Source organism: Haemorhous mexicanus, chromosome 20 (assembly GCF_027477595.1).
Source record: "Haemorhous mexicanus isolate bHaeMex1 chromosome 20, bHaeMex1.pri, whole genome shotgun sequence".
NCBI lineage: Eukaryota > Metazoa > Chordata > Aves > Passeriformes > Fringillidae > Haemorhous > Haemorhous mexicanus.
In genome coordinates, this window is record NC_082360.1 from 3,427,124 (window position 1) to 3,441,263 (window position 14,140).

A 14,140-nucleotide genomic window follows, 5' to 3' on the forward strand; every position below is an offset into this window, starting at 1 on the left:
AAGCCTCAACAAACTATGAAAATAGAAAGAACATAAAATATTCCTTACTGTATAATGGATCCAGAGACAATAATTACCAAGCTCCAACCCAATTCAACACAGGGCAACAGGAAGCAGGAATGGCCTGTGGTTGAAATCCACTTTAGTCATTAGTAGCTCTTTTGGACTCTCCTTAGCTGTTGCTTTTCATTGGATGTGCAGATTTATGGATTATAAGTGCTTGTGGCTAAATTTGCAGCTCTAATTGCAGCTTAATGTTTTGGAAGCTGCTTCTGATTCAGAAGGAAGCAGGTGGGAGGATTTGTTTTTCTTGCAGAAGGTGTTTCCCAGCCTCAGGAAAGCAGCAGCAGAATTCCCAGGGCTTGGGAGTACCTGAGGCTGTGTGCTCTGTTTGTGTGTGCCACGTGCTGGGGCTGCCCCTGGGGTTGTCTGCAAGTGAAAAAGTCACTGTTCTCATCTAAAATACTCCCAGGGAGGCTGAGGCAGCCCAGATCTGGGCTTTTCCTGCTGGTAGCCCCTTTTGCTGGCTCTATCAGCCCCTCTGAGGAGCCTGTGCTGCTCCCTGGTTCAAACCCCTGTGGGGCGCAGTGTGTGTCCATATCGAGGTGCTTTCTACATCCCAGACATTATTCTTCATTAGCAGGTGCTTTGCTGCCACTGAGATCTTCTTTTGTGTTTCCTTCTCTGACAACTCAATCCTGTGGTAATTACAGTCCTACCTGTGAATTTCAACAAGATGGGCACAGACAACTCTTGTCATATTTGGTTTTTCCCTTTAGAAGTTATTGGTGTTCCTATTTCATAGCTGGGGAAAATGGAGCAGCAGAGAACCTGAAAGCTGTACCTTGAGCACTGCCTGTGAGAGTCCTGGAATGGTTTGGGTTGGAAGAGACTATTGGATTCACAGGGAGCCCTGATGAAGGGAGGAATGATGAATCTGTCTCCATGTGCTCAGAAGGCTAATTTATTACTTGATGATACTATATTTTATTAAAGAATACTATACTAAAGAATACAGAAAGGATACTTACACAATGTTAAAAAGCTAATAATGAAAACTGGTGACTCTTTCCAGAGTCCCAACACAGCTTGGCCCTGATTGGCCAAAGAGTGAAAACAACTCCCAGCAGAATGCAATGGAACAATCACCTGTGGGTAAACAATCTCCAAACACATTCCACATGAGCACAACACAGGAGAAGCAAATGAGTTAAGAATTGTTTTTCTTTTCTCTGAGGCTCCTCAGCTTCCCAGGAGAAAAATCCTGGGTGAAGGGATTTTTCAGAAAATGTGAATGTGACAAGGGGCCTTAAAGACCAACTAATTCCAGCCTGGATGACCCCCCCTCACTATTGCTGCCTCATTTTCTCTGCTCCGTGCCTCCCCAAACCCCACTCACCTCCTCAGCACCCTTAGTTCAGCTTTCATCCTCTCCTGTCCCCTTGGTCTCTCTGCCACCCAGTTGCTCCCTCCAGGCTGGATTTGCTGTTTCAATCCATCTTCTCAGCCCTCACATCCTGCCTCAGCTCCCAGATGGACTTATCAAAACAGTGCTTTCCAGCTCTTCCCTCGGCGTGGGTGGCAGCACAAAGCCACCCCGGGTGTGCCTTCCTGGAGCAGTGACTTCAGTGCTTCAGCACGTGTGGGACGGGGATTAGTCACGGATGGCTGCTTGAACGTGCACTTGGACACCCTGGGAGCTGGGACACTGCCTGCCTGGCCCTCCTGAGCACTGCTGGCCAGCACAGGGACAGCTATTTGTGGCACAGGAGAGGGTGGCAGGGGCTGTGGCACTGTCCTGCTGCTGGCATCTGGAGCTGCACAGCCTTGCGCCATCACCATCGTCAGTGGGAGGATGGAATTATGGATTCAGAGCACCCCAAACTGGTGTCAACTGGCAGCGAAATTCTGGAGTTATGGATTCAGAGCACCCCAAACTGGTGTCAACTGGCAGCAAAATTCTGGAATTATGGATTCAGAGCACCCCAAACTGGTGTCAACTGGCAGCAAAATTCTGGAGTTATGGATTCAGAGCACCCCAAACTGGTGTCAAGTGGCAGCAAAAATGCACTGAGTGATGATTATTGGGGAGTCTTGGTGTGTTGTGTGACACAAACTGTTGTGTTCATGACAGCAAGGGGCCAGGAGGGCTGAGCTGCATTTTTGAGCTGATGCTTCCAAACTCGGCCACCAGCACAGGCAGAGCTGGCAGTTTGGAGCTGCAGAGTGTGTTTATCTTGTGCACATGCACAAACAAAGCTGCTGCCTCAGCCCTGGCACCGCCTGCTCTCATGTGCAGACAGGACAGAAGGGGGAATTGGTGCAGCTCCAAAGGGAACTAGGGTGTAGGGAATGGGAATCCACATTGACAGACACAGCACATTTGTTCAAGCTTGTTTTCCTTAGACTCTAATTATATACTTTTCCACTTTTCTGGTGAGAGACCTTGTAAATTTAATTTTTTTTTTCAAGTTAAAAAATCAAATGAGCAGTTCAGTCCTTCAGTTTACATTGCAGTAAATATTTATGACTCCATATAACTGCAGCTCAATTTCCCCTTGTTTCAGGTCCAAATTTTCCCCTCTACACATCTGGCCTTGCACCCAGAAGCTTTTATTCCTGTAAAAGATAAATTGGGGTTGGGATGACTGAGCAGTGGTTGCAAGTGAAGCGTTGCAGGAGGGGCTCAGTTGCTTTGGGCTCTTTGCCACCCCAAACAAAGAAAGGGGTGACGTGCATTTCCACAGCCACCAGCTCCTGGGATCCAGAGAGCTCCACAGGCTGCCTTGGGGTGTGCAGTGAGGGTAGGAACCTGCAGAATTGATGCTGACCTCTTTTGGGACTTCATCCTGCCACTCAGATTCCCTGGTCCCTCTGGAAGTGGTTGTGTGGTGCTGGCATCCAGCAGTGCTCAGCTCCAGGGCTGTGGGTTTGCTTTGGTTCAAACCTCAGTGCAGTCCCAGGTAAGCCCCTGGGTGGGATTCAAGTCCCTCTCCAGCTCTCCAGGAGCCCCTTCAGGCACTGGGAGGAGCTCTGAGCTCTCTCTGGAGCCTCCTCCAGGTCACTCCCAGCTCTCTGCAGAGCAGAGGGACTCCAGCCCCTGGAGCATCTCTGGCCTCCTCTGGTCTCTCTCCTGCCCTTCACACCCTGGTCGTGTTGATGGCCCCAGAGCTGGAGGCAGCTCTGCAGGAAGGGGTCTCAGGAGAGTGGAACAGAGGGGCAGAATCCCCTCCCTTGACCTGCTGCTCCCAGTTCTTGCACTGCAGCCCAGGACACCTTTGACTTTCTGGGCCAGCAGAGCACCTAGCTGGGTTTTATGGAGTCTTCAACCAACACCTCAACCTCCCAAGGAACAGTCTTGATCCCTTCTCTGCCCAGCCTGTCGTCCTGGTTTGGAAAGCCAGGTCTCTGCTAAGGAAGGCAGGAGCCTCCCCTGAAATGGAAAATGTAATCCCCCTCCCTCCAAATTGCTATAAATTTTAAATTAAGGGGCTCTCAGGCAAAAATATGGGAGCAGGAATAACAGTTCTTTATTAGGGGAGAAAATAAAAAGATAAAATAAAGAATGCAGTGAACCAAACCAACACTGACAGAGCCAGAACACAGCCTGACACCCTGTGGGTCAGGGTGCTGGCAGCAGTGCCACTGGAATTGTGGCTGCAGCCCTCCTGCAGTGCCAGGGGTGGTTCTGCTGGAGCAGGGATCCTGGAGAAGGGTGCAGTCTGCCTCTGGAGATCCAGGGCAGCTGGAAGAGCTGCTGTTCCTCTGGGCAATCCAGTGGAGAAGCTGTGCTGGTGTTCCAGAATCTCAGATTATATCCAGGTAGGAATGCTTGGCTCCTCCTCCTGGGCTCACATCTCCCAATGGGATGCTGCAGTTCTTATCAGCCATGCAGGGACATTCAATGGCCTGTTATCAGCAGGTGTCTCCCCTGAGAGAGGATTGGGTGTGGAAGAGATAAGGAAAACTGCCCACTGAACAGAAGACAGCTGCCACACAGATGGCAAATGGAATACAAGTTGCTTGGCAATCCAGGACAGCTGTGCTTGGGAATGCCCTGACCCAGGTTCAGGACACTGCCCTTGGCCCTGCTGGACGTCCTGAGGGTCACATGGGCCCATCCAGGTCCCACTGGATGCTGTCCCACCCCTGCAGGTGTTGAGTGCACCAGTTAGGAACGGCGTGCCAGGGAAGTTTCTCCCACTTCATTTTCCTACAACTGTACCTGATGAATTTGAAGCAGAGAAATATTTGCTGACATTTGCCGTGTGGAGCAGTGGTGTGTTCACAAGTCAGCCAGAAAAGAGCCCAGAGCAGTTGGAGTGGAAGGAACAGGGATCGTGTTCCTCTCGGGCAGCCAGCTGTGCTCCACTTTGATTTGTTTCCAGCCTACAACTCAGTTTTTGCTAAAGAGGAAGGAACTTCCCTGGCAAGGGTAACACAAGGAGAGGGTCCATGAAAAGGCAGAGTTTGGTGATTTAGCTAAGCCAGCATATTTTCCCCGTGTAGGTGAAGGCAGAGGGGACCATGCCTTCCAGCTGTGTTTCAGCAGCACTGCTCTGGCCCTGTGCTATTTGTGCCTCAGGTGCTTTGTTCAGAGAGCTCCCAAAGGGCTGGGAGGGGAGCAGGTGCCTCAGCTTTCCTGTTTCACAGCCTTTGTGTGGCTGTGACACTGCCTGCAGCAGGGGCAGCCTGCCAGGGCAGGGCAGGCAGGGCTTTTCCACCCAAAAAGAGAGAGCACAGCCCTGCTGCTGCCTCGTCAGCAGCTGGCTGAGGATCAGCCACAACTTGTCCTGGTGCTTTTTGGAAGTACAGGGCATAATTTGGAGAGGCAGGAAGTCAAGGCCAGCTCTGGGCTGTGTTAGAAAGGGGCACTCACTGGGACCTTTGCTTGTTTTGTACTGTCTAACTGCTTCTCCTGGGTAGACAGGGGAGGGACTCCCACCCAGATGTTGTTTGCACCAGCTCAAGCCCCTTGTTCACCCATCATGTGGATGGTAGCCCAGGTAGCTGGGCCAGAAGCCACAGTGGGGCTGGGAATGCAGGAGAAGTGAGGTGGTTCAAGGGTGCAGATTGTGGTTTGATCCTGTGAGCTTCTGCTCAGGGCATGAGCTCTAGGACCCCACTGACCCCACTGCCACTGCACTGCCACACTGTGCAGGGCACCCCAGAGGTCTTTGGTACCTGGGATTAACTAAAATGAAAATAATATAGCCTTACTTGTGAATTTCAACCAGATGGGCACAGATAATTCTTGTTTTATTTGTTTTTGGTTTTTTTCCCTTTAATAGCTATTGATGTTCCTATTTCATAGCTGGGGAAAATAATGTAGCAGAGAACCTGAAAGCTGTGCCCTTAGCACTGCCTGTGAGTCCAGGGATCCTTCCCCATGGGCACTGAAATGGAAAGATGTGAGGCCAGGTGGGTGGAAGAGCTGAGCACACATAGCTGTGGGCAGAGTTTAAATTGGCATCACTGCTTTAACAGGGACAGCAGGATTTCAGCAGGGTCCACTAATTTGGATCGCTCAGAATTCATGGTAGATATGACAACAGATCTTGCTGTTTCCATCCCTTGACTTTGTACCTTGCCCTGAGGAGAATCTCCTCTCCTTGTGCCTGGAGTCTGAGAGAGGACAAGTCTAGAAACTGGTTTCTGTGAGGCTGGTGGTTAACCAGAGCAGAGAGACACACAAAGGGAATGTCAGGAGCCAGGGGCTCCCCACTGGAGCGTGCATGATGGCTGTTACATAACAGTGCTATAAAAACCATTAGGTGTGTGTGTGGGGAGTTTGTCCTCAGGGGAGTGCTGTCACAACTGTCACACATCTGCAGCTCTGCCACTCACAGCACAGCCCTGCACGTGCCAGGGTGGCAAACTGGGCTTGGCAACCTCCTGTGGACCTTGGTGCAGCCCTTCAGCTCCTCCTGCACTTGTCTGGAAGCTTCCTGCTGGCATCCTGGGCTCCAGGTGGGAGTGCAGCACCCCAGGTCCAGCTGGAAGCTGGGGGATGCACAATGAGCACTGTGGTGTCAGCATCTCCTTGGTGTGTGAAAGGTCCTCAAGCTGCACCAGGGGTGGTTTAGATTAGACATCAGGAACAATTTCCTCCCTGAGAGGGTGGTCTGGCACTGGGACAGGCTGCCCAAGGAAGTGTGGAATTACCATCCCTGGAAATGCTCAGAAGTCGTGTGGGTGTGGCACTCAGGACATGGTTTGGTGGTGAACACAGCATTGCTGGGTTAATGGTTGGGCTCAGTGAACCCTTGGAGCTCCTTTCCAGCCCCAGTTCTGTGTGTGTAGCACAGAGGTGCCTTTTGCTGTGCTGGGGCAGCTGAGGGGTTAACTGGAGCCTGTGGTTGCAGCCTCATGGCTCTGGATGTGTCCTTAGATGAGGTCATAGGAATTTCTTCGGGCAGCCTCTCTCTATTCCCCTTTGTTTGAGGCACCAAACCCTCACCCCAGCTGTGCAGCTCTCCTGGCAGAGTGTCCCCACGCTCCCCTCGGGCTCCCTGGGGACAAACCCTGCCTTGACACGTGTCCCTCCATCGCACATGGCCCTTCTCCTCACCAGGGCAGAGCAGCAGAGGGTGCAGCTTGGCCACCAGCTGTGGAGGTTTTGTTTCTTTTTTGTTGAGGTGAGGATTAAATGTGTGAGATGGTATTTTTTGTTGGGACTCAGATGTTTATTAGTTTTTATCTATATTATACACTGGGAGTATCTACTGTGAGTTCTATACTTCAATAAGCTAAAAATGGAGTCCTGTCTCTCTTTCTACAAAGATTTTTTAATGATAAACTGTCTAATTAAGAAATGGCACTTAAATTATTTTTACTTTTAATTTAATAACTAACTGCTCATGACTGGCAATGGGGACTTTTTCATCCAATTACACAAAACCACACAAACCCACGGAGAAGAAGGTGAAGAAGATGGACCAGCCTCTACCCTAAAACTTCTACTTTGTTATATATATATTACTATATTTTAGACCCTTAAACTCTAAGTTTTTTACCCTGTGATATCACACATTTGTATTTAGACTCCACATCTATAATCTTAGTTCCATCATTCAATTTTGGACGTCTTCTCCATGGCCTCAGGTCAAATGTACAGGAAGGGGTCAGTGCCTGTCAGCACAGAAAGTCTGAAATTCTGATTCTAAAGAGTTACACAGTGCTTTTCTCACATTCTCTTTGAGAGAGGATACATGTGACTTTCAAACAGCAATTAGAAGTAATTTAGACATAATATTTTCCTATTTAAGTCCTGAAGTCACACTTTGCTAACTCTCCCTGCCCATACCTGCTCGGGTCTTCCACCAATTCTACAGTCTAATATTCATTTAGGCTGGGAAGATTCAAACAAGAATCAATCAAAAACACAAAACACTGCCTGATATTTGTGACCAATTGCACGACCAGGGCTCCACCAGCCAGGCACAGCTCTGCAGGTGATCCCAGCTCTGGGCAGCAAGAAGTTAAAGCAATGAGGCTGCTCCCAGCTCAGGTGCCTGGCTCCTGCAGGGACACACACACAGGGACTTGTGTAACTCTGCACGTGGGCTCTGAGCTGCCTGGCAGGGTCCTGTGGGGCTCCCACGTGCTCCCAGCAGAGCTGGGTGTTCCTCACAGGGAGTGCCTGAGTGCACAGCCGGGAGGTTCTGGTGCTCAGGGCCCTGGGCTCTGTGCTGCTGAGGGGATGTGCTGAGCCCTGGCTGCTCCTCCTGTTCCCTTGGAACTCCTCTGGTCCATCTCCAGCCTGTCCCACTGAGCCCCCAGAGGGTGAGGAGGGAGATCTCCCTGCTTTTCCCACAGCACCTGGCTCTGTGAGCTCTGCTGTGAGGAAAGCAGACAGTGAAATAGAAATCAGGGGTTCAGGAATGTGCCTCAGTTTCTGGTTTTTTACCCCAATAAAAGTGGCCACAATAAATGCAGTGAAGCACCTCAGGTGGGATGCTGTGTCCTGGAACACCCCCAAGTGTGCTGATGTCCTGGGATGGACATTCCCAGAAGCTCATCAACTTCTTTAATTAATTAATCCATCATCAACTTGTATAATTTCTCTGCCATTCCAGCTGCCTATTTGTAAAACAATGACTGCCACAGCACTTGCTTCCCACTCAGCAAGACAGGAATTGTCCTTAAAATCCCCAGAATTCCCATTTAGCTAAAACAGCCATGGATTTGTACCCCAGTTTCTGGTTTTTTACCCCAATAAAGGTGGTAAATGCAATAAATGCAGTGAAGCACCTCAGGTGGGATGCTGTATCCTGGAACCCCCCCAAATGTTCTGATGTCCTGGGATGGACATTCCCAGAAGGTCTGGTAGCTCATCAACTTCTTTAATTAATTAATCCATCATCAGCTTGTTTAATTTCTCTGCCATCCCAGCTGTTTATTTGTAAAACAATGACTGCCACAGCACTCACTTGCCATTCAGCAGGAACCTGAATTCTCCTTAAAACCCCCAGAATTCCCATTTAGTTAATTCCCATTTCGTGGTTCTGGAATGGCCAGGGCTCAATGCTCTGTGATGTTTGGGGGCTTCAGCTGCTATCTGTTTTAAGATAACAATTTTCTGCCCTAGAGTGTGACACAGGTGTGTTGATGAGTGCTGACAAGGTCCACAGGGTTCCCCTGAGGATAGGAAATGTGGAATGCAGTGTGGCTCCCCAGGTCAGGAGCAGAAGGCCTCGAGCAAGGTTATTTCTCACCTCAGCACCAGCCATCTCTGGAGGAAGCCTTGAGAGCCCTGCCAAGAGAGCCTGACCCTGGTCTCTGAGAATTTCAGACTTTCTGTGCTGACAGGCACTGACCCCTTCCTGTACATTTGACCTGAGGCCGTGGAGAAGACGTCCAAAATTTAACGATGGAACTCAGATTATAGATGTGGAGTTTAAATACAAATGTGTGATATCACAGGGTAAAAAACTTAGAGTTTAAGGGTCTAAAATATAGTAATATATATATAACAAAGTAGAAGTTTTAGGGTGGAGGCTAGTCCTTCACCTTCTTCTTCATCTGTTTGGGTAGTATTGTGTGATTAGTTAAAAAAGTCCACATTGTGAGCCATGAGTAGTTAGTTATTAAGCTAAAAGTAAAAATAATTTAAGTGCAATTTCTTACTTGGACAGTTTATTATTAAAAAACCTTGTAGAAAGATAGACAGGACTCCATTTTTAGCTTATTAAAGTCCTGTAGAACTCTCAGTTTAAAAGACTGTAACATAGATAAAAACTAATAAACATCTGAGTCCTAACAAAAAATACCATCTCAGCAGAGAGAGGGGAGAGCAGTGCCAGTGCAGTGTGGGTTTATCTCATTTGTCTGTCTTTTCCCCTTTCAAAGGATGGAGGAAAGTATCCTGAGTCCTCCAGAGAGAGAAATATGTCCATTGTCACCCCTGCCAGCCCCAGCTGTGTCCCATCCAACCCTGCCCATCCATCCCTGCCCTCTGGCAGTGGAAGCCACTCCCTGTGTCCTGTCCCTCCATCCCTTGTCCCCCGTCCTTCTCCAGCTCTCCTGGAGGCTCTGAGCTCTCCCTGGAGCCTTTCCCTCTCCAGGTGAGCACTCCCAGCTCTCCCAGCCTGGCTCCAGAGCAGAGGGGCTCCAACTAATTTAGGTTTTCTCTGGACTCTCTCAGCAAGTCCTTGTCTTTCTGATGCTGAGGAGCCCAGAGCTGAGCTGAGCCACCCAGAAACATGTACACAGAACTCAGAATGAAAACCTTCCAAAAACATTCCTCCTCCTCCCACCGAATTTCCAACACAGCACAGTAAGACAAAACCTTGGATTCTCAATCAAGTTACCACCCCTCAGATAATCAATTCTCAGTTCATCAAGAAGAGAGGAGTCCCTCTTGTACCATGGGCTTCCCCAGGAAACACAGTTGAAACCTCTTGTGTTTCCATGTCACACGTGGCACCAAAGCAGTGTGCCATGGAAACAGAAGAGCAGAATTTGCTCCTCTGCACACCTGAGCAGAGAAGCAAATTCAGCAGTGCCCCATGGAGCTCTGCCTTCCCCAGCAGGGAATGAGCACAGAGCTCAGGTGTGCAGTGCCTCCCCTGTTTGGGGCTCTCAAGGAGGGTCAAGAGGGCAAAACTAATGGGAGGGAGGGGTTCAGGAAGGAAAACATCAGCAGGGGATTGTGGAAGAGTTAATATTTATCTGAAACTCCTTCTGCCCTCCCAGGAAGGTGAGGAGTGCCCAGTCCTGCCTCTCCTCTCACTCTGCCCTGCCAGCTGCTGTTAATTCTTCAGCTCAGGAGTGTTAAAGAGCGAGCAGAGAGCCTGGGGAGCAGCCAGGGATTTCCAGCAGCTGGAGGCTTCCAGGCAGAGAGGTTGAGAGCCAGCACAGAGGAGGGGAACTGTCCTTAAAGATGAGTCCCTCCACAGGAAGCTCTGTGGGCACCATCCCAGGGGGCTGTGTGGGGCTGGGCAGGAGGGGCCATGTGCTGCTGCTGCTGCTGCTGTCACAGCATCCCTTGCTGCCACTGCCACCCCAGCTCTGCGTGGTGATGAGCTTTGTGCCCTGGGTGGGCTCTCTGGCTCAGCAAAGGAGGAGCTCAGGAGGATCTGAGTGATTTGTGTGCCCCTGTGTTGAGCAAATAGAGGTTTTTGTAAGAAATAGCCAGGGAGTGGCAAAACAGTGCCTGGCAGCACATGTGGAGCAGCTGAGAGCTGCAGCCTGGGCAGGGCAGCTCCTTGTGTGCCCAGCTGGGAGAGGGGATGGAGTGAGGAGGCAAAGAAACACCTGGAAAAAGCAGGGCAGCAGCCCTGAGAGTGTGAGTGCCTCCCTTGGAAAGAGGAGCAGCTCCTTGGTTTGCTTTTAAATTTTTCCCAAATGAAAAGGACAGTTTTAGCCAGGGTTTCCTTTCTTTCCCATCACCAAAGCTTATAAAAATGTAAAATAAAGGTTTTTAGAGCTAAAAGTCCATGGAGGCTCAGAGGCTCTCATTGCTGGCTCAGGGCAGCCTGGGGGTAAAAGCATAAAGTGAATATAATGGAGTAACACTTGATTGAGTTGGAGCACTTGATTGGACCTGCATTTCCTCATGTGAAAATGCTTCACTAAACATAATTTGATTTAGGAATGCTGCTCTCTGCCACGCTGTCCTCCCCCTGTGCTCTCCTCCCAGATATCCAGTAAGCTGAGATAGCTGAGATAACCTGTAAAAGAACCAGCTGAATCCCCATTTTCCTGCCTCTCCAGGCCCTGCAGGTCTTTGGCTGCTCTGGCTGCTTCCTGCAGCTTTCCCAGTCAGCCTGGACCTCTGATCCCTGACTGGGCTTGCAGCATTCATCCTCTCCAGCTCAGGGCTGGGGCTGTGGGGTGATGCCTGCCTGATGTGCTAAAGCGTGGTGGTGTGGGAAATGGATTTGTAGAGAGTTGTTAAAACCCACCTATTTCCTAATTACAAAACACTCTAAATGTTTCTTAACCTATCAACCTTTTACTACACTATTCTATTAATACCTTAAAACTAATCACCTGAAACTACTCTTTGTAAACCTCACTACATCTTTCATAATTCTATTTCTCTAAAATATCTTATTTACAAAACTATCCTTTAAAACTTTTTTCTAACTCCATTTCTCTCTCAACACTATCTATCCTATTTTATAACATTTCTAAATCAACATTTCTTATCTCAAAATTTACATACAGATGCACACTATCTAACCTTTCTATCAAAACTCTAGAAACTCTCTACAAATCCATTTCCCACAGGTGGAAGTGGTCAGCTGTGACTGAGGGACTGCACTGAACTAGGCAGGAAAGAAAACAGCTCAGATGAAATGCCCCAGGAACATAATCCCAGCATAAACCTGGAGAGGCTGTGAGGTGTTCTACCTGAACCCCTGCAGGTGTCTGTGCCCCTGCTGGGGCTGTGACAGTGGCAGTAGTCCTGGACCCCCTCCTGGCTGCCTGGGCTCTGTGCCATGGCCACAGTCCCTGCTCATCTCGGTGTCCATGCCCAGAGAGCAGCTCCTGGCCTGGCAGAGGTGTGTGACAGAGAAAGCTCAGCTGAGCCTGGCACAGGGCTTGCTCAACTTTCTTTTTTTGTGATTTCCTTCCTTGCTTTCTCTGCACCTGGCAGTGCTTCCTGCAGGCTGCCACGGCCAAACCTGGGAGGGAAAACGTGTGCAGCCCGTGGCAGCCCTGTGAGCACAGGCTGGCAGCAGAGCAGGGCTCCTGCCCCGTGTCTCAGCACTGTTTGCACATGGAACTTGGGCTTGTTTTTACAGCAGATATCAGTGGTTTCCCTAAAGTTGCTCCTGCATCCTCCCTGTCCTTGTGGCTTTCCCCAAAATTAGCCCCAGGGGGGTTTGAACCCCAAAAAGGCAGAGCTGGCCAGGGCAGAGAGTTCTCTGTGCTCTTCTTAAAATCTGGGTGTGCTTGACTTCCCCTCAGCCTTCAGCAGCTGTGGTGGTTTTGCAAGGGACATTGTAACTGGCAATCTGTAGGACAAAAACCACTGCAGCAGTACTGCTAAAAAATGGAATGTATATTTGCTTTCTCTGGGTACACTTGTACAGTGCACAGACCACTGAACACCCATTTGAACAGACGTTTGAGAAGCTTCTCAAAAACTAAGAAAAATGGGGAATTCCCAGCCCAGAACCAAGAGGGTCACTGGAAATACACCTCTGAAGGGAACAAGGGCCCATCTTGACATCACCAGCATGGGGAACCCCTCTCTCAATCACAGGCACCCCATTATTTACCTTTTAGTGCCTTGTGAGCACTGCACCTTTGAAGGGAATCCATTAAAATTTGCATGAGTACTTCAGGTCTGAATGAGAGCAGCTACCTGGAGGTTTTGTGCATGTCAAGCTCAAGTGCTTTAAGCACAGTTTGGCTTCACTTCCCTGAGTGCCTCCTGGTGATCTGCCCTGCAAGGAACGGTGCTTTTATCCTTCTCAGCCACCTGGGTCTTAATGGGTTAAAGCCTGGAGGTTAAAATGAGCGCTGCCACCGTCCCTCCTTCCTTTCCATTCACCTCCTTCCTCTCTCCATCCTTCCCCGGGGTTTTCCCCTTCCTCTCCAGCCTCAGGAGCTGGGCCATGGGGCTGCTCGGTGCAGGGAGTGCAGTGGGGTTTGTGCTCCACGGGGCTGTGCAGCTCCCCCGTGTCCTTGCTTTGTGTTCAGCACCTTTGAGATCCGAGGCAGGAAACGTGCTTGGAGCCTGTCAATGGGAAAACATTGCTCATTGTCCCCTCCAGTGCCTTGGGCTCTGGCAGCAGGAACAGGCAGAGCTCTGCTAGCAAACCGTGAATGAGCAGGATTTGGGAAGGAATCTGAATCCTCGTGCTGGGGGAGAGAGAGACACCGGAGAGAACCTTCCCGAAGGACTGGGCTGCCTTGGGGCTGCTTCCCATCCCCATCCCTGGGGATGTGCAGGGCTTGGTGCTGCCTGGGGGCTGGGCTGACCCACAGCTGGGTACTGGCTGTGCTCCTCCCTCTGGTTTGGGGACGCTGAAACTGCAGCTGCTGCTGAACGGGACAAATCCTCGGTGTTGAAAAGTGATAGAAAAGTGATAGAATGTCCTTTCTGTCCTTACTTTGGGCAGGAAGGCCAGGCTGCCCAGAGGTTCCAGCAGTTTCTGTAGTGCCTGGAGTGTTTCCTTGGAGGGTTATTCATCCAGCTGGGCAATAACCTTTCCTTCTGCCCATGGCATGAGAGCAGTGCCAGGCTGTGTCACAGCTGTCACACTTGGGTGTTTCTGTGTGAACTTGTGAGATTTTTGGGGCAAATACTGTCACTGGGACCATGCAGATGACACAAGGGTCCTGTCAGCACACCTGGCCTGTGGGACAGCTGTGCCTTCCCTCACAGCATTGCCTTGGCATGGGGGTTGAGTGATTTCTTTGCCAGCTCTGGGGATGGAGGCTGTGCCCTTGCATGGTGATCAAGCTGCACTGAAGGAAATATAGGTTGGATGTTTGGGAAAAAGTGTTTTACAGAAAGGGTGATAAAGTTCTGGGATGGCTTCCCGGGGAGGTGCTGGAGTCCCCATCCCGGGGTGTGTTTAACAAAGCCTGGATGTGGCACTGGGTGCCAGGGTTTAGCTGAGGTGCTGGGGCTGGGTTGGACTCAATGATCCTGAAGGTCTCTTCCAAGCTGGTCTCT

General features: G+C 50.0%; 1 protein-coding gene across 2 annotated transcripts in view; it reads left to right on the plus strand.

Moving 5' to 3' along the window:
* The window catches only part of SEPTIN9 (septin 9), a 151,306-nt gene that overhangs the window by 26,048 nt on the left and 111,118 nt on the right, over window positions 1-14,140 (plus strand). The gene's annotated exons all lie outside the window — the stretch shown is intronic.